Here is a 21,555-nt window from a genome sequence, read left to right as displayed (position 1 = left end):
CATGTGGCCCTGAGGTATTTCTCATGGTTCAGAGCAGATCGGCGTGCAGAGCTCAGTGCAGGTGCAGTGCTGATGGGGACAAAGATATGTCATGACCCGAGGAACTCTTTCCCTTTCACAAGAGATAACATGGATAGTCCCAGGCTGGCAGGGAAGACCTAAAGGCTGTGTGTCATGATGATACCCCATTCCCCAGTAAATCTGTTCTTTATATAAATATGAAGAGGGAATAAACCAGACACACATAAGACAAAGTGCTCATGAGGGAAGAAAAAAAATGGAGCAAAACCAAATAAGAAATCAAGCACAAAAACCCTGCTGCAGTCACATTTGAAAACTCCCTGGGTATTCAGGCCAGCAATGTAATGCAAATTAAGTTTGAAAGATAGTTGCTTGCTTTTCTCACTCCTGCCTCTTTCCAGCAAAGAGTATGCTATATACCAGGGAATCTTATACAAAATGAGGGTTGAGAAGGTAGCAGGTGTAAAGGCTCCTCGTATACAAACACACCTGTGTTTAGAGGAGGAACCAAGAACCCCGTGTGTCCCGCATCACTGCAGAGTGAATTCAGGGTGCCTTTTGCCACTGTGCTTCACACTTGGGAAGGAAGTCTGAGACTGGGCTGTGAAGGTAACCTCTCAATCGTGCAACAGTCTTCAGACTAGACTCCTGCCTTCAGGAGAGGCAATGCAGAGAGATGAGAAAGGGCCTCTCTTGTTAAGCACTCTTCTTCCCCCTTTCTTCAACTGCTCATACCACTGATGTGAGTACCCAGACCATACTTGCAGGCTCTTACGTGTAACAGGAGCTCTGAGTTTGACCTTTTTGAGACACTGACTTCACCCTCCTTCAGGTCTTAGTGGATATCTTACTTTTTTTCAGATCCTAATGACTAAAAGCAGTCAAATACATACATAAATATTTACCTCATTTTGCTAAGGAGACAAGACTTACAGGATTGAGTGGTGTCTCCTTGAGTCAGTTACTACAGAAACTGAGCAACTAAAACTGCTTAGCAGAGGTCTCAAAACACTCTAATCTGAAGACAAATAGGTGACCCATTAGAGAGAGTACTTAGTCAATGCTAAGTTATGTAAGTGCAACACTGCATTAGGCATCAGAAAAGTCACTTTCACAAACAGCATTCAAGTTTGCAAAAGAGATTATATCATGAGTCATGACTTCTTCACCATGTGTATTTCCTGGTATCTAGCAAGGGGTTGGCAGCCTGTCATTACTCAGCTGTTATGGAAAAACAGGCATCAGATAAAAATTATTAAAAAATAAACCTTGCCGGAGGTTCATCAAAGGACCCTCTATCTTGAAAGGCCAAAGAAATGGTTTCAAGCCTTCTGTCATCCCAATCCATCATACTTCCCCAGCAAAAGTGTGAAGCCTTTATTTAGAAAGTCTTTTCATACCTTGTTGCCTTTGGGCTTCTTTGCAAACGTTTCCATCATCTGTCCCCAAAGCAAGCCAGCTCCCATTTTAAATGGGTGGAGACATTGCCATTTTGAGCTACTTTTCTTCCTCCTTCATTAGTTGCTTTTGAAAGTCTTGGCCTAAGTGATTTGTATTTGTGGCAAAACTTGAAGAGAGTCCCAAGTGTCCAAACCAAGTGCCTGCCCTGTAGAATCATCCTTCTTCAATGTAGGTCCCCAAACGATGGGGTATTCCATTAGATTTTGCATTGCCCAGAAGCCTGGCTTCATTAGGAAAAAATGCTTATTAAAATTATCATCCTGAATCTAATTCAGACCTGAAGCCACAGGCCTTCACCAGCTGCTCAGTCAGCTTTCTCACGAGTGTGTGCTCTGACAGCCCTGTTCGGACACTGCTCACTCTCTAGCCTGCAGACATTTACCTAAGTCTCATTCCTCCTGTCCTTGGGAAACTTCCAGATTTCCCATGTAGAGTGAAGGGAAAACACAGCCCAAAGGCAAGGGAGAAATAAGTTCTCGGATGCAAAGGTCTTGCAGGTCTCTCTAGGTGCTGGGAACTTGCAGGGGAATTATACTTCTTGTCACCTTGGATTTGGGTCAGAAGAACAGCAAGTATGTGATTCTTCCAGAAATTACTGGAAATTGTGTCCAGTGGTGTTGAACACAAGGAAGGAGCACAAATCTCTGAGACAGGAATTGAGGCATTAAAGCAGAAAGATTTTATGTGGGAAGAAAGGAGTAGACAGACTTCACAGACACATCCCAGACGGTGCCAAGCCTATATCTAAAGTGTCCCTAACCCAGGGCAGGAGGAAAGAAGCAGTTTTCCCTGTGTCACTTAGACGAACTAACCATTTCTAGTGCATGAGAATCTGGTTTGATTTTGTACATTTGATTTAGACTCTTGGAGTTAGGTCTGCTGTGCTGTATTTTTCCTGTCTCTCAGGGAACATTCAGAAACCATTACATCCAGGTGACCGAGGGGCACAACACAAAGGCAGAGGACAGGCAGAGCAGGGGTGGGCAAGTGAATAGGAACCACCAGGGCTTTGGATGGAGAGCCATGCTTCATGCAATATCGATTTGCACACAGCAGGTTCCCTCAGGGTGGATCATGGAGAGATTGGCAGAAAAAATAATCTATTGAAGGACAGTGTGAGTTATACCACCTTTTATGGTAACCAGACACACATCCAGTATTGAGCATATCTCAGATGATAGCTGTTGAGCCCGCTCTGGAACAAATGACAAGGTCTCTCTCAGGCTCTTCGTGAGTCAGAAACTGGAAAAACTGGACTTGTTACTCTGTGGGTGTGCATTAGGTCCCAAGAAGGCCAAACACTTCTTAAAACTATTTGGCAGGTCTTTCTATAGAGAAACAATGAAAGTTTGAATGGTACATAATATTCTGATTTTTATTCCCCTGGATGTTCATGCAAATCAGTAGAAGCACCTTAAAACCCTGAAGGAACTTGGCTAGATATGTGAATAAGTAAGCACAGAAGACAAGTATATCAAATTTATCTGTGGCATTTTCAATTTTCAGTCAATTTTTACTCTACCAGTAATTTCTGCTGAGCCGATTTTTCAGATATCTCCCTTGTTCATGGCAGAAATGGCACATCTGTCTGAAGGCTGGAAAGGCAGGCTATCTGTTTTCAAATGAGGATGTATCTTAAGGTCTGGACCTAATGGACTTCCTAACAGCAGGTTGACCAAGGGCCATGGTTTTGAAGTTTTTTGTCCTGTTTCCAGGCTGTCAATCTCACCCAGAATGAACAGTCCATTCTCTCCCAGGGCTCAGGAGAATAATTATTACCAAGGCTCAAATGACCATGCATCAATAGAGCCATGGTGATGAATCGCATGAGTGCTGCTAGGAGCAGAGAAATTAGGACTGGAATGGACCTCAGGAGGTCACTACAGCCAGCATTCTTCAGTCTGTGGTCCATGGTCTGGTAGGCATCAGGCAGTAGCCAGGAAACTTTGGAACAACTTAATTTTCCAGTATATACACTCATTTCCACATGTGGGAGCAAGCAAGGAAGTGGAGGTGGGGGCCTGAGGGGGCAGGGATGACGACAGTAACACGGTTCAATGTCTGAAATGGGCTAGAAGTGCAATCTATTGTAGAAACATTGCACTAGGTGAACTGTAGTTCCTCTCAGATCAGAAAGGTGAAGTCATCCTTGGATGAATTGGTAAAGGAGAAGCAAGGGCTAAGGAACACCAGTTGAGTCCAATCCCCTGTCCTAAGGCAGATTTCAGCTATATTAAAACATTTCTGCCAAATATTTTTCTAACTTCTTCTTAAAAATTTCTATTAACACAGATTCCGCCCCTTCCTTAGGCAATGTATTCCAGCATTTAACTGTTCTGACTGTGAAAAAGTGTTTCCTGATGTCTAACCTGAATCTTTCTCAGTGCAGTTTAATCCCATTATGCCTTGTCCAATCCATAGGAGACCCAGAAAGCAATTTATTCCCTTTCATAGCCCCAGGCACCACAAGGCAAGAAATGTTAGCGTAAACCTCACTAAAAAGCATACAGTATGCAATGTAGAGAAGCTCAGAGTACTTAACTCAAAGAAATTTGTGTTTTTGGGAACATAAAACAATATCCTTCTCATCCTCAGCAAAAACAAGGTAATTGGTTCACAGTAAAAAGAGGTAAACTGCAAGTCCCAAGACATCCTTGAGCTATTCCCTAAGTCCTCCTTTGGGGAAAAAAACCCATCTACTTGCCCCCAAAATGTCTTACATTAAAAAAATTAGGCACTGAAAGGAAGGTGTCTCTAAAAGGATCCTACTGTCTTTAGAGTTCTCTTATTCCTCTGCTGTGCCAAGAAATCAGAAGGACCAATAAAAAGGGGAAAAAAAAGAGTTAAGAAAAGAACCTTTGTGGGCAGCTGTTAAAAGAAGGTTGAATGCTTATTTATTTATTTTTCTGTGGGGGAACATTGATGCGAAGATAGAAAAACAAAGAATTGCTTTTGGAGAAGTCCAAAAGCTCCCTGCTGACAAGTTGGCCCCACCCTCCCCTCTCCAGTGAACAAGGACCCTTTTCAAAGAGAATCACCTGGCCCATAAATTCCAATTTATGGTAATTTAAGAAAATAAATTATGGACTCCAGCCTCCAACAGTGTTCAGAAAAGGCAGGATTAAGCACAGCGATTAAAAAAGAAAAGCATTTCCTTGCCACTTGACTTTGCAGGTGGGATTTCCTCCAGTCCTCACAGGTTTGTGGCTTCACCATGCAGAGCCTTCAAGGGGTTAAACTGCCACAGATGGGTTGGGGGTTGCAAACACTGTGAAAGCTGGAGGAAGGGCAAGAGGAAGTTAAATGGCTTCTTTCTTTTCACCTTCCTTTTTCCAGTTATCTGTAGCAAGCCCTCAGAGCACCTATATTTAGACTAGGATATATAAAGAGGCACAGATGCATACTTGACATAGGAACATTTCCCATTTTCTATTAAATTGACTAATTTTTAGCTTCTGCACTGCTTTCTTCAGTGATCTGGGATTTGGCCAAGGACAAAAAAAAAAAAAAAAGGCTTTTTAGGGCCACTTACTGAATAAAGATCTTGCCAGAGCCTTAATTACAAATGTGGTGCTCCAAATTAGATAGGCAATGATGTTGGATTCAGCAGGGAGATGCTTCAGAAACCAGGGCCAAATACTTTGGCTTTGTGGGGCAGAAGAACAGAAAACATGGGAACATAGTATCCCTTTCAGTCCTCCTGGGACCACACGTCTTCTTCTAACAACTCTGTTGTCCTCTTCTCATATAGGGAAAAGCTCCACCAGAGGGCAAGTTGGATTCTTCATCCCTATTCCTCTTCAGGGAAGGCCAGAAGTTTACTCCTCAAATGGTCAGAAATTCTCTCCTTTCCAGTTTTAGATTATTCCTGGCCACATTTATCTTTTTGCCTTCTGGTATGAAACCTTTTTACTTCAGATTAAATAGCTCTTCCCCTTCTGGCATCTTATTTTCTCCAACCTCAGCATAGCCAGGGAAACATTCTTGACTCTTGTTTTCCTGAAAAAAAAAAAAAAAAAGGCAGCAAAGTTCCCTCTCTTCTCTTACGAAACAGGGTCTCCAATCCTCTTTTTCTTGCCAAACTCCTATTTTATTCCTGTGCCAACAGCAGTGTTCTATGTGTAAAGAAACAGGCTTTAAGTCTGGTCACGAAACAGAAACTGGCTACAAGATCCTACTCAAGAGCACCAAGGCTGAGCTACCATGAATGATCTGACAGAAAGTCCTGGGGGAGAAGCTCAGGAGGAGCTTCTGTCTGTGCCCAGGGCTTTGTGGTCTACACCTGTCAACACAAGCTTTCCTGGGCTTACATTTCTCCCAGAGCTCCATGGTGCATACCAGGAGTCCACATCTCACCGAGCCCTGTTAGCAGGTATTCCCTGGCAAGGAAATCCTACAGGAGACCCTCTCTGCAGATATACACAGGGTGTGGGTCAGGAGTCAGGCTGCTTTCACCTCGTGTGGGGATGACAAAAGCTCCCCACACCAGCCAGCATGACTCCGACATCCACATCTGCCTACCCGTACCCTGACCCTGGACACCTGCTCCTACACTGCCACCCAAAACCTGACACCATCTTGAAGCCCAGGAGTTTGCTCCTCTGGCTGCATTTGTGTCCTCACCACTCCTGGCCCAGGCTACATTCCAACTCCTACCAGTCCAGCCCGCCTGGTTTTCCGATAATGCAGTCTCCATCTCCCAGGCAGATGGAGCGGGTTCCCAGGAAGCATTTGGGGAGCAGCAGGGCAGGACGCAGTTAACGCTCCTTGGTGCTGCTGTGACTACAGTGGTGAAGGAAAGGTGTGGGCTCCTCTCAGTTCAGAAAGACCAGACACCGGTGATGATACATGATGGAAAGTGTGCTCTGGCCAAGGCTGAGCTTGGCCAAAACATTACCCTGACATCAAGTTTCCATTATTTTTTTGTTGCCATTTCCAAGTAGAATTGTCTTTTTCCTGGGAGAGAGGAAGTGTTGAAATCATAACATTTTCATTTCGCACCTGGAATTTCTGTGGGTTTTTCTAAAAATTGAAGGTGGGAGATGGAGAGGGGGGTGGTGGTAAGATATTTTCTTGCTTGCTTCCTTGACTTTCTTTCTCTTCTTTCTTTTCTCTCTCTTATTCTTTCAAATAAAATTATCTTTTTTCACTGACAAAACTCTCTCCCCTTTCATTTCCTAACCAGATTTGACCTGTATTTTCTTAGGCATGAATTAATAATTTAGGATGCCAAATTCTCATGATGGACTGAGTCAATTTTCCGGAAGACAAATGCACCACATTTTATTAAAACCTAGTTCCTGGATTCTCTCTCTCAAGATGTCCAACGGTTATTCCATCAATGCTGTTCCTCCAAAATACAAAGAGTCAAAATCGCCAATGATTTCAGAAAGCAATATCCTTGTATAGTGAAGACAGTAATCTGAATTCTAAAACAAATGAAATTTGTTCCTTAAAACAACCCAAAAAATCAAGAGATGTGAGCATATTTTTTCATAAACAAAACTTCTCTAGCACAACCCTGGTCTTCCCAACAAGCAGTTTTGTGAGTGAACTTTATAGTATGACATCAGTGAACAGATGGCAGGCATAGCTGCTGGCAGAGTGATGAGAAAGCTGGCCATTTATAATGGAAAATGTCCTGATAAAATGGAATGCGCTTATTTTATTCCACGGTAATGTTTATAAAATTCCTTTCCTGAGGCTTCTTCGAGGATCTTTTCATCATTATTGCATTATTATTAATAATAAAACATATAAAGGAAAAAATGTGCATAACAAATGACATTTTAAACACCCCAGAGAGAAAAGGAGAGGTTTTCAGCACTGTTAGGGTTGATTGCATTGTGATGATTTGTTACAAGCCTTGCAGTTACAATCCGTGATGGCATGGACATTTCTCCCAACAGGGTTAATTGTAGAATAACACTCAATAACTGGCAGGCCTTCCCCCTTCAAGGGACAACACTGGAGTGTGAAGGCATGCACAGATGCTGCCAAATCTCTGTACATTGAGAATCTCTGAATGCTGATGTGCCTCAAGTCTTTCATAAGCAGACTTTCAGCTGGATTTAATTCAGGATTGGTCCATTATGTAAGTAGTGGGGAACAAAGCTGGGCCTTCAAAAATTGTACTGTTGAGGAATAGTTTTTGCCTTGAAAAGCCAAATTCATGTAGTGCAATCTAATTTAAGTTAAATTCATTCTAATAATATTTTCTGGAAATTTACAGTGATGGCACATGACACAAAGCTGGGAAGGAAAAGATTCCTCTCACAGATAACCACTGGAAATTCTGCACTAGTGCCTGACAGGAAGAGACACAGGATGAATTGAGGGTGGGATTCCTTGACCCCCAACACTGCTGAGTCACAGCACAGAGAAAGGAGACATCTTCCCTCTCCTCCACGTTGTACCGTATTTGCCTTAATTCCAGGATCTCAAAACCAAATAGACCTTGCTGAACCTAAAACATCTCACAAAGTGATTTCACTTTGATAAGACAGGATGAAGATGTGTGGTTTGGATTAATTCCAACACATTTCCTTCACACACAGCCCCAACAAACCAAGAGAGAAATCAGTGACAAGGTTTAAGATAGCATAAAAGCGAATGAAGCAGGGGAGCAATTCATAATAATAACTGAAGGATTATTATAAGATAGTTCTTATCTTCCAGCTTTTTATAAAAGCAGCTGATATCATGATTGTCATTGTACAGACAGTGAAGCTGAGGTCAAGAGAGAACAAACAACTGACAAATGATTGCCTTGCCAGACAACGATACAGCTATGAAGCTGCTCATTCTTTACCTATTACACTCTGATACACTGCATCCATCAAAATAAAAATCTGACAAAATAGACTTTGTCCCAGGACAAAAAGATAGGAGTCAAAAAGTTTGTCATCTTTCAGAGAAAAACCACCTCAGTAGACAGATTCCCTTTCCAATCTATTTAGCAATATGAAACAGAGAGGGCAGCCACAATCCCAAGCTATCCACTTACAACCAACAGGCAGTGACCTTCTGGTGTGTTACAGCAACATGGTTAAACAAACAACTTGCTGTTCTAGCCCCTCTTGAGTCAGATTCCTTGGTGGGGGCAATCTATTTCCAGCATTTCCATATCCGGATCTGGAAGTCATTATATCCACCTATTCCTACAGTGAGCCACCCTGAGTATATCTAAAGTCTCTATCTCATCCTGAACAAAATGCCAGAGACCAGCTGTGTTGGAGGAAACTTGTTTTCTAGTACATTCTCAGACTCAAATCTTCTTAGGCACAGAGCACCAGCTAGTCTGGGTGAACTGGATGCTGAATTCACAGCAAGTTCCAGGGTCACGCCTGAAATCCATCAGATTACAATTTTATGCTGCTTCCTGCTTCCCTCTTTTCACAGTTCTGAGATGTCCTCAATTTACCTGCAGATATATTAAGAAAGCTCTTATCTTTTAGGCAAAATCTCAACTTGGAAAAGCCACAGGAACTATAAACTATACTTCAGCAAATTGCCTTAAGCTCTCCAGCTCACTGTGGTTTGATATCCTGCCTAGTGGACCATTCCTAGTCCTCAAATTAATCTGCAAAATATTTTTTTTAATTTCCTTCCATCTGCAGCATTTTCTGTTCCACCTCCTCAATACAGCTCTGCTTCCCTGAGACAGCAATTGCAACAACAACAATAAAATCTAACAGCAAAAACACTGTGCTTAATTTCAGGCTGCACTGTGGTCAATTCCCTGCTCAACATGGTACAGAGACATGGACATGGGCACCACGTTCCACCTCTCTCCTGCCAAGGATCCAATATCCTGTTCCCAGCTCATACATTTTGGATCTGCCAAAAAAAAAAAAAAAAAAAAAAAAAAAAAAAAAAAAAAAAAAAAAAAAAAGGCTCCTAATTTTACAGGAGAGGAATGAGAAAAAATAAGAAAAGGAGAAGATGAGGGAGAAACATTTTTAAAGGGCAGCCAAGATAATTTCTCCTGGATGTTTTGATCTTTTTAAATAATTTGTTCTTGAAGAAACTATATTCTGGTGGCCCCCTGCAGGAGAGTGCCTAGTGGAACATAATCCTATCACCTGGGAAGAAAAACAGTGCAAGATAATATTATTCTCTTCTAACTCCAAGAAAAAAGGAACTTTTGGATCAGAAAACTCTACTAGGATCAAGAGGATATTAATACTCTCTCAGGTCTATTGCAGTGTTTCATCTCAGATATGGACAGATGTGCAGAGATACAAAGTAGTTTCAGAACTATTCAGGTGAAACAAATCCCATCAGGACCCAGAACCAACCACCACAAACCATTTTCCCAGAAATTCCTTTTTGTTTTTACCCCCACAGCCAGAAATCATGTCACCAGTTCAGGGCACTGCAGTGGCTCCACCTCTGTCCTCTGCTTGCTCAGATCTACTTCTAACCATCCAGTGTTCGTACTTAAAAGCTCCTTGGTGCATAATCCAAATTCAGATACTGCTCCCCTAGGGGCATGGTCCTCTCCTGGCTGCTCTTTTTCTGGGATGGGCATGCAGCTCTAGAACTCAGTAAACAAAGCTTACAACTTGAAGATGAAAACTAGTCAAGACCACTCCTTCCACTTTGTTTTCCTGGGTATTCCTAGTCTGAACCCTCCTAACTTGTGTAAGTGTCGGAAACCTGCTTTGGCATGCAGGGAGGTAGCACTGAGATGCATCATCCTGAAGATCCAAGTGAAAGTCAGAAAGGATCTTTGACACCACAGATTTCATGGAATAACTCCAGGTTTACAGCAGGTTTGGGGAGAGCAAAGAGAGTCACTCTTTTATTTTTATTTCCTGAATGTAACACTGCTTCCAATTCATGTTCCCAGTCTAAAACTCCAGACCTTTAAGGTCTGTTTTCTGTGGAGCTGTATTATTTACTCCATGCTAGCTGGGACAGTCCTGTAAAGGTCTGACTTGGTTTGTTGCCATTCTCTTAGTTACAGCTTCTTTTGGAAGGAGGTCTCAGATCGTGAAATTCATTCAGGGTTATAGAAAACTAAAAAAAAAATTCTTTTTTTAATGATAGATTTTTAGAATAGATACATGCCTTATACTGAGTTTTCCAGCTGAAGTGATTAAACTCATGTTTTAGGTCCTACAGCTGGCTTAAATTTGACCTCCATTGCAATGACAACCTACAAGAAGAATGGAATGAAATAACAATTACGAAACACCCTGATTTTTTTATCTTTGTGGAACAATTCAGGCAAAGTTCTGCTTAACAGATTGCAGTGAGATTCTGCAGCAGTCAGTATCCATAGGCACTTGCCCCTGTTCCCAGGTACTTATGTTTAGAAGATCCCATCTGATCTTGTTATATGGTATCAGAGTACATTTAATACATATCCTGACCACTCTGAAACTGCTTTATTTATTGGCAAGAAATTTTAAAATGTTCATTAAAGAAAATAAATTCATTTTTAAAGACCATCCTTACTGAAGCAGAAGCTGAAGAGCTTGCAGTCTGAACAGCATCCCCCAAAGCTCAAAAAGCAGGAGAGCTGTGATTTTGGTCACGTTACTGTGACAGCTGAGACAGTAACAAAAAATTCAGAAATTAGTGTAAAATGATGCCACTAGACTATGAAATTCAGCTATTGTGCTTTTGACATTTTCTTGCCATTTTGAGCTCAAAAGAATCAAAATGCCTTTAGTCATTTAGCCTGTGCTTCAGACACAGACTTATTTTCATTTCAATGTTGTTGGTGCATGAAGCTGTAATATTGTCCACACATATTTTTCGTCAATAACATTAAGAAAAACCTATTTATAGATCTCCCCTGTTAAAAAATTCTCCATAAAAACTGAGTTGTTTGTTTGCAATGATAATATAAATGGCTCCACTCTCCAGCTCAGTTCTAGCCCCTTAAATTCAGAAGCCTAACTATGCAAAGTTCAGTTTCCTAGCAATAATATTCAGTTCTTTGCTTCTGAGCATACAGCCAGCACTGGCAATGCCTGACATAGCCTTATTTAGGCAGAGCCAGGAACAGCCTAGAGTCACTCATGCCCCCAAGCCTCAGACCAGATGAAAGGTTCTGATATAGACTTTGCTACCCTTGGGAGCCCAAGTAACACGGCAGTGACTGCATTTGGGGAGGATTTGCATGTTTTGCACTACAGATTACAATGCTGTGTCTTTAACACAGGAATCTCCACACTGTTGTGCTATTCCTTGGCTAGGTAAACGAGCTGTACACCAGGACTTTATATACCCAGTCTTTGACCACTGGGCCAGAGCATGTTTGTTATTTGCAAGTAGGCAGGCAAAAGCTTCTATACAAGATTTAGCCCAAGACTGGTGCTCTGGGTCTCTGATCTGTTGGAGCAGACAGCAGATCATCCACCAAATCATACAAAAAATAATTTCTTTTGCTTCTTGTGGGGGTGTCAAAAAACCATAATTGTTTTTCTACTAGTGATTGCATCCTTCTCCAGGTGAGAGTGCAAAATGCTTTACCACAAACAAAAGCACGATCCATCATCTCTCACTTCCTTCAATGTTCCTCCTACCACTTCTCCCTAGAGCTATATTTTCACTGCCCTGGCTCCAGTGATGATTTCATTGGACTCACATTCAGGCCTTACATGATTCAGTAAGGTGTTACCTGTATGTCTACATCAAAGCTACACAGGAAACGAGAGAAATCCCTGCTTCTCCAGGGAGTATTTTCATGTCTCTTCCACCAAGCTAGCACTGGCAGAAAGGGGAAGGGAAAGGGGTGACACATTTGACCATACTGCTCTTTGCTAAGTGAACACATGTCTAAACTCCCATTACAGGATTTTGCCCTGTAATTAAAGCTTGGCTCAATCCAGCATTAGAAAGCTAATGTGGGTGAAATTAAGACAGGAACATTTTCACCCTCATTCAGCACTTATTCTAGCAAAGTCAGTCCAGAAGGATTTTATCAGTCCACAAATTTTCTTAGGTCTTTCTTAGGGAGGTCAAAAACAAAGAGACAAACCCATCACTGGAATGAATATTTATCCCAGCTGGATGCTGTAGAAACTGTTTCTCTATCCCATCATTTCCCTATTACCTTCTGCACCTATAATAATATACTCAGGTAATACAGGCTTCATTTCCAAGCAGGATTCTTCTTCACACATTTTTCTTTTTAATTTCAATATTTCAGATTTTACACCAGACTGTATAAGTGGTAGATTATTTATTTTGGATCCCACTGAGTTTGAGAGCTCCCTGCAATCTCCAAGCAATGTTTTTAGCTCTCCATTCCCCTTTCTAAGATATTAGTATAACCTAGCAGAGATGGGTAATTTGGGACTCCCACAACACTGCCTTGTCTTTTTCTGTTATCGGTGCTCAAGGTGAAACTTGGACAATCTCCAGCCTTTTCCCCTTTAAATTAATTGGAATAAAATGGGTACTCTGTTCCATTGTTCTTGCTAATACTTCAAGTGTTCCTCCATCCCTCAAACAGCTTTGATGTCATCTAGTTCCACTTGAAGGGGAAAGAATGTGTTTGGGAATAATTAACAGGCTAAAAATTACTTTGTCAGAACATTTGTGTTATTGAATTACTTGCAGCTACCAGCTTTAGAGAGCTGAGACAGTGGTTGGGCACAACTAGAGCCCTTTAAAGGGAAAAAAAGAATGGTCCTTTGCTGCAGCACAAAGCTGTCCTGAAGAGGGGCATACTAATCTCCTGATTCTGCCTCAAAACTCTCATATTACCTCAGGAACATCACTTAGTTTACCTACATTTCAGCTCCTCTCACAAAATCCCCCTGATGACTCTTGACTCATTATAGCATGAACAAATATTAACATTACAACAGAGCTGTCTCTTAACCTGCATTCCTACCTCATCCAGCATAAGAGTCCTGGATTTTGTCAGTGCTTCTGGGCACTGTTTTAATACAAATAATTCTCAAGTCAGAAGTCTTTCTTTCTTCCCGCTTATATCGAGCATTGTTATTTTGAAGAGATGCAACAATAATACTGCCAGCCTTTATAACAAGGACTGTGAGCAATCAATACAAAAAAGTCAACTAACATATGGCTCTTTCTTCTGCCACTACAAAGCAGAAATAAAGACACTTCTGTTGCCCCTCTACAGCTGATTTAGAAACTCAGATCACTTAGTCTCTTGTTTCATTGTGACAACGAGCATATATATATAGAGGATTGCTTTAAAAGTACACTTTGGTATGGGATAATTGTACAGAAAAGAAAAAGTTCTGGCCTTAATAAATTGCATTTCATGCCTGGATTTTCAAGCATTTGAGCTATCTCACCCCTGCAACTAAGATAGCTGTTCCATCAGCTGTGCCAGGATCTAGCCTGAGGCTCTTGGAGATTTAACCTTTTCAAGCCACAGTGAAGAACCTAAGATCAGATTTAGAAACCCAGTTTACCCTCTGCACTTCTTTAGACTTATGCTTTGGTGGATCAGATGAGCTGTTCTGTGCCTGAGCAATTGCACAGACAAGAACATGCACACACAACACACTTACTCAATAGGAAACCAGACTTGATAGCAAAAGAGGAGAGCCTAGAGAAACAATCAAAAAAATCTTTTAGCAGAGTCCCATTTTCTAAAGACTCCATTTTCTCTTCAAGCCCCAAAATCTCCTTACCTCCCCCTGCATCCCTTTTAAATCAAAACTGGACCTGGCAATATCTATGGCTCAATGTTATCTCCAGTGCCTGTGGTTCATTGCTCTTATATAAACCTTCAGCTTAGGCCACCCTATATGAGAAACTTTGTTAGAGAAGGGTTGGTAGCATTTTTGAGGAAGGGGCAGTGCTTCATTTGGGAAGAAAATAATGGAAAGTAAGAATGTCTTTCTTTCTACAGAGCTGTGTCAACGGTCTGTTGTAGCAAAAGGAAGTGTTTCTGTAAGGAAGCAGAAGAAAATCTTGTCTGTCCTAAATGTCTGAAAGCCTAGTAGCCAAATTTTGTCTGCTTATGTTTTATTGCTAACTTAATCTCTGCTGTATGACTCCTACGGGCAACTTGCATTTTTTAGTCAGAATGCTCTCTTAGGCTGGTTCTTATTTCTTCACTAATACATTTTATTATAAAAGCTTTATTGTATCTGTTCATCTTATGCCTATTTCATATCTCTATACCTTCAGCTGAAGGGAAGGGCAGAGTACACAATGTGAAGGAGCAGCAAACATGAAAAATCTACAAGTAGTAACCAAAAGAGATTTTGGCTGCAGTGGGTGGGGAAGGAAGGGTTGTCCTTGACAACTAACATAGCCAAGCCTGGTATGTGTGAAAGCTACTTGCTTGCCTTTGGGTTCCACAAAGGAAATATCTGGTGTTTGAACTGAGAAGCACCCAAAGCCATGCACCATGATTCAGCACCCTTTTTTTTTCTGTCATTGAAGAGAACTGTAAGCTCTGAACACGGATCATGCTGCTAAATGAGTTTGCTGTATTATATTTGGTAGTGAACGCACTTTTATTAAGCTCAGCTGTGTTGTATTTATTCTGTTGAAAAACAAAGGAATGCTGTGCCTTCCTAAGGAGTTAATCCCCTGCCTGTGACCCTGTGGTCTGCCTCAGAAGCTATAGTTAAAGCTCTGCCTTTAACCACATCCTCTGCGTGTTGTGTATTGAGTTTGTGCTGCTTTGTGTTTCCTTCTCTCCTGATTGTTAGGAGAATAAAAGGTGAGAAGGAAGCCATTGGGAAGTGTGGCTAAGGAAGGGAAAATACAACATATCAGCCAGACCACCCAGTTGTCACTAACTTGGAAGGTGTCAAAATGTAAGCTGAGGTGGCCATCGTGGCAGACTTTAAAAAAAACTGGAAATTCAGGTCAGTGTGTAGGGGGGAAACAACCTTAATGGTTAAAGTATGTGATGGGATCTGAAAACTTTGAGGGTCAGACGTCACAGCAGGATGCATAAACATGAATTTCTAAATAACGTCTGTCAAGTGCTGATGTCCCGATTTGAACCCTCAATGGCAGCTGAGAAGCAGCACAAGGTGTTTGCTGTGTTCCCCCCAGCACACAGGCACCCCCAGTGCCCCCACAGCCTGTGTACAGTTGTTCTCTCTTTCTACTTTGGTTTGGAATTCTTCTTTGAACTTTAGTTCTCATTATTTTTGGACTTGTCACTTTGTTTGGAAAGATTTATTTCCACTGTTCCTTCTCTGTTCTTTCCTTGCCTCTTCTCCTCTGGATGCTTTTTTGGCAAGGCCTATTGCTATTTTTTATGACTTTGTGTACTGTTTCAAAACAGTAAAATGTTTTTGAAGCAAGATGATCCTGTGTTGCTATGCTCATGCAGTAGCTCCTCCACCTCTGCTCCCCTTTGAAAGACTTGTGCTGTATTTCTGGTTTTCAGTGCTCATTAGGAAAACAAGACACTCCAAATTGTAAAACTAAAAAAAATCCCACTCTTCCGTGTATCATGATGTTACTGAGTTTTTTACTTCCCTACATGACAGTGAGCCAGATGCCTTTTTGTGATCACATGCTTTTACTCGCAGATATCAGTAAAAAGGAGCTGTCCTGATACTTCTGCGAGGTGAAGTTGAATTTAGCTGAAGTTGGTGGTGTAAGAGGGACAGCTGGCCAGTGTGATTTCTGAGCCGCCACTTCCTTTGGACACCAGGGCTCAGACTAAAATGTTTGTGTATTTGAGATCATGTTGTACCATCCTAGAAACAAATGAACCAATTTCACTTGGAAGCTGGAGGCAAAGATGTAAATCTAATTTTAGTAGCTCAAAAAACATGCCAGTTTATAAATACACATGTAAATAGATTTGATAGGCTGAAATGGTTTTCCTTTAGTACTCTGGGGTAAGGCTTGTCCTGTGTCTGCAGGCTGCAACAGAAAACTCTTGAAAACTCTTCACTTTATTCAGTACACTAAATGGTTCTGTAGACATTTATATCAAGAGGATTTGAAGAAGTGTCTCTGTGTGCTTAATCAGTATAACTTGAACGTTAATTTTATATGGAGATGGGCCACAAAGCTGAGTTTGGTGCTTATAATCGTGATAAAAGCAACTATTTTAGTTGTGTTTCTAGAGATAATACTTGTGCTTCTGAACTACTTTTTTTTCAAAATTGAGTTATTTTTAAGAATAGTCTATTTCTTTTTTCTGCTGGTCAATTTTTTTGCTTGTTTGGAGAAATGCTTTCTGAGGTGCTGAGGTTGCTACATGATGCTGGTCTGTGTTAAGGGGTTAATTGTTTGGATGGCTGTAGAAAAACCCTTAAAGTGTTTTAGGTGCAGTCTGGCTGGCTCATGGACTGCCAAGATGCTGGAATTACATATTCACAGCTTTCCAGAGATGTGGAGTAGAGGGGGCACTGTGACTCTTTACAGAGAATTACAACAGCATTGTCCAGAACGAGAGTAGCTTCCTGATTTGGACTTGTAATGAGTATCAGTGAAGGACAGCTGAAGGTCAAACTTAGGACCAAGAGGGATGTTAGGTCATAACATGTAGTTATCTACAGAAAGCATCACACAATCCAATCTGGGCAGATCTAATGTTTCTTTCAAAGGTAACAGTTTCTTGCATCTTTTCTTTTTTAAAGTTTTAAAGGAACTTTATTGCTCTCAGTTATTTAAACTCTCTCCACACTTTCCACCTGACAATCTTTTGTGACACAGTTTATCCCTATACCTTTCTCTAACTCAATGCTGGCTGAAATGCCTCTTTTTCCCTCCTGATGAGTGACTTAGATCTATTATTAAATAAAAGCTTAATTCCACTTTTAGTAGGCTATCTCCTGCACCTGCTTCCTCCTTCTTGAAGAGCACAAGCCAGAACTGTATGCTCAGGTGTGACAAGTATACAACCTAAGAAAAGAGGATTGTGGACAACTCAGGAGAAAATGATGAATTCATCCCCTTTAGGTGGAAAGGGACATCCCAAAATGAGAGCAACTCTGTCAACAGTTGTAGTGCTGTAGCAATTTGAACCAGACCTATGTACACCTGCAAAAATAATTTGTGCAGCAGCCACTGGAGGGGTAATAAAGATTTTTTTTTAATCCAGTCATTGGTAGAATGAATGGATATTGTTGAAAGAATCCCTTTCCTGTATTAAAAATAAGCATGTCTTGCTTTAGCTTCTGCAAGACACAATTGCCCCAATCATTTCCCCTTCCTCTCTGGAACTCAGAACAGGCTTTCAAGGGCCTGTTCAAGGCAAACAAAGAAGTTCAAATTCTAGTGAGACCTGTGGAATGCAGCTCACAGTGAGTATTATACAGAGGGTCTTCAGGCAACCAGGAATTTCCTCTGGAAAGTGAAAAACAACTCTCATCTGAAGAAATAAATTTAAATAAGCTGAAGGTGAAAGTGTTGGAGTTTGGAATGGGCTTTGTTAATGGTCTATAGGGACAGAAGCTGTGAGAGAGGAACTGCTGTCCTCTCTCAGCTATTAAGGCATTCTCCTGTTATTTTGCCTTGTGTTGTGGAGTTTGTGGCTCAACCAGTTTCAAACCCAAGGAAATGTCTCTATCCCCTTCATCAAATAGAACACTTGCAGGCCTCAGACTGCAAATGGTGTGGCTGCCTGCAGTGGAAGTGCATGAGACCAGCCAGAGGCACAGTCTGCTATGGCACATGCTGTCCACACAGCACTGATGGATGTTGCTTGGGCACAAAGGACCCACAGACAGAAGGGAATGTGTGTGACTTTAGTGTCCCCACTGTATGAGCTAAAACCTTGAGGCTAAATGCTCTCTTTAAGAACTTTAGAGATCAGGTGTGTGGTCTCGTCCAAGGTTTCTGTTGCAGAGGAGGTGTACCTGGCCCTGAAGGAGGTTTGCACTTGTACGTCTGCTTGCCTCTGAACACCATAGAGATTGTCCTGATAAAATTGGCTTTCACCTGTCCCTTTATCCCACAAGGGAGGAAGGGGATGGCACTGTTTGGGATCCAACATTACCAAGTCTTCAAACATTCTCATGTGCTTGCAGCAAGGAAAGTTGGCATGTTAACCCTCAACTTAGTAAGGCCCCAAATAGCAAGATAGTGGGTGATTAGTGCAAATACTTTTTAAAAGGCTGCTATTTTATCAAAGATGCTTTGGAGAAGAAGAGGGTTTCCTGGGAAGAATGTTTTCTTGAGCATCAAATACAAGTTATTCCCCATTGTACTGTGTTTTGAGCTCTTTAGATTATGTGTGGGTTTGCTCTTTGCCCAAACAACCTTCAGCAGTGTGTTTGCCCTCCATGCCCACCCTCTCCTCTAGTGTCCAGCACAGCACTCAGTCACTGATCTTGCTTTAGACACCCTGCCTTTAGTTTATTTCTAATCAGTTCCAGGGAGGAGGGAATCCTGTGTTTGGCAGTGCTTGTTTCAATTCTGTTTGATTTTGCTTAGCTCTCATAAAATTGATCCCAAAGGGCCTTGTCCATTGCATCAGCTTGCTGCTTGCTTTCAGCTTCCATGCCTTTGCTTGCTTGCAGGCAGTAACCCAAGAGCAAAGTCAAACAAACTAGGCTACCAGGAGGCCAGCCAGAGGCTGTTCTTGCAAAAGAAATTTCACCCATCTTACCCAGAAAAGGGTGGGGAAAGAGACAAATTCTCTATTAAACTGCTGGCCAAGGGACATCCTGAATATTCCTGTCTCCCTTTTGAAACAAATATAAATAATTTATTTTTGCTACAGGGGTGGAGGGACCTGTTATGGACACAAAAATTTTACTGCCTGTAGTTTCAATCTGAACCTCAGCTGCCAGCATTTCAGGGCTATGTAACAGCCAAAGCAGAAGGAAAATAAATAAATAAACAACCACAACTTTAACAGTAAAGCTGCAAAACTGAAGCATTCATAAGTTAAAGAAAGCCAAATGTAAAGGTGTTAAAGGTGTTATGGTCAAGTTTTTCTTTCTTTCTTTCTTTCTTTCTTTCTTTCTTTCTTTCTTTCTTTCTTTCTTTCTTTCTTTCTTTCTTTCTTTCTTTCTTTCTTTCTTTCTTTCTTTTTTTGTTTGTTGTTTTGGGGGGGATTTTTTGGGTTTTTTGTTGGATTTTGGGGGGGTTTTTTTCCTGTTGTTGTTGTTTGGGAGGGGTTTTTTGTTTGGGGGGTGTTTTTGTGGGTTTTGTTTTTGGTTTTGGTGGGGTTTTTTTGTTGGTATTTTGTTGGTTTTTTGTGTTATTTTTATACAGTATCACAGTCTTTACTTAATGAAATAAGACACGCTATCTCTTTTGTATTTTTTTAACTTGTGGAGTCTGCTCCTCTTTCAGTCTGGGTAGATATTAACAAGGGAAGAAATGGGAGCAGAGAAGATGCTGTCTACCTGCATAAGTACAGTGCCACAATGTTCTCCAGGAGCTGATGCCAGCAAGCCCTGCTCAGACCTTGGCACACAAAGCAGTAGCACAGTGCATGCACAAGAGCAGGAAGGGGATTGGAGCAGGCTCCTCGCGTGTTGAAGCTGCTTGAAAATTTAGTTGCCAAACACTGGCAAATTTTCTATTAAGCCTGTGTGATTTTTTTAACTTTACAACTTGACCATATTTATATATATTTTTGTTTTTTGCACTGATGGTAAAAGTGCCATCTGTGAGACCACAGCAGTCCTCCTGTCAAATTTTACATTCCTATTCTAAGCAAAGGCATTACAGCTTTTCAATGGAACTGCTGTTTATTTCTTTTTTCACTTGGACAAAAAGATGTCTTTCTTCAATTTTCTTTGGGAGTGGAACTGTTTTAGCTGAAACTTCAAATAAAATAATTCTGAAGCAGTATCATGGAAAACTTCAGGTTAAGCCATTTCAGTGTGACAGTTTTAAAAGCAATGGTAAAACAGAGGCCTTTCTTCAAGAAAAAAAAGTTAAATTCTGTCTTTATCACCTATGTTTACAGAGCATGAGGTGATAAGGCTTTTTAGGGAACCCCATGCAAATATTCTTACATTTATTGTAGGAATAACACCAGTTTCATCCAAATCCTGCCACTGATTGGTACGGAAGGTAAAGAGCTAGAGCCCTCAACTTCTTCAGGGGTATTGAGTACATTTAAATACAGACAACTTTGCCTGATGCCAAGTGCAGGAAAGAAAGACTAAGGTCTATAGTGATCCCTGAGCTCCCAGGAGACTCCAAAGGATGGTGTCAGGATGAGATCACCCAGGTGCTCTCTACTGACCTCAGCTGTGGCTTGGTGACCTCCATCAAGTCCTGTGAAAGCACTGAGCCTGAGCAATCCCTGTCAGCAGCCCACGGCTCTACACGGTCCTGCCATCTCTGCTTGGAAAATTCCCTTGGCTTTGCTTCCTCAGAAACTTTTAAAAGCTCCACAGAGACTGTAACTCCAATGGTTCAAGTCAGCAAACCCATGCTGTTCATCCATCCCCAAACACATTGCTCATTTTGAGAAAGAAAATGGAATTAAGAGCTTCCTTTAATATATGAATACACTTTTTAAAAAGCAAAAATAAGGAAACAAGCATTTGAGGCAAGCTGAAAATATTTTTTTACTTTTATTGCCTCTGCTTGAATCAAACCATTTAGACTAATATTACTCTTTCCAATATATTTATGAGTATGTAACTGCCATGGCCCATTTATGACATGGGAAGTGTGTGAGGGGCGTGTGCCTGTGTGAGACCATTGCCTGTGGGGTCCTTGCTGTTTGGCCCAAAGAACAGGCTAACAGCCATATTTCTTTCTCTTCATTCTCATGGACACAGAAATTGGATTTGAGGTGAAACATCTGGATTATTTTGGATAAAGGTATTTATCACTTCTTTCCCATTGGCTTTTGAATTTTTTTCCTTTATTTTCCTAAAATATTGCCCCTTTTCAGAATAAGGGCCTTATTTGAAGCCACTTGGATTTTTCTATCTGCTTCAACAAGGCTTTAGACCAGGCTCTAGATATCAATATGGATTTCTTTCCACACTCCTTTGTAACCGTTCTTTTGTGATCCCTAGAGGAAATGCCTTGTGCATTTCCTGAAGTGTTTGTTATATCCCTTCCTACTGCATGTGAACATGTGTTTCCTTATTCGTGAATGTTCCATTCACCCCAGCAACATCCTAGATAATATACAAACATTTTTGGGAGTTTGGATGGCTCATTTCCCCA

This window comes from Prinia subflava, chromosome 6 (assembly GCF_021018805.1).
Source record: "Prinia subflava isolate CZ2003 ecotype Zambia chromosome 6, Cam_Psub_1.2, whole genome shotgun sequence".
Taxonomy (NCBI): domain Eukaryota; kingdom Metazoa; phylum Chordata; class Aves; order Passeriformes; family Cisticolidae; genus Prinia; species Prinia subflava.
This window is presented reverse-complemented; position numbering follows the sequence as displayed.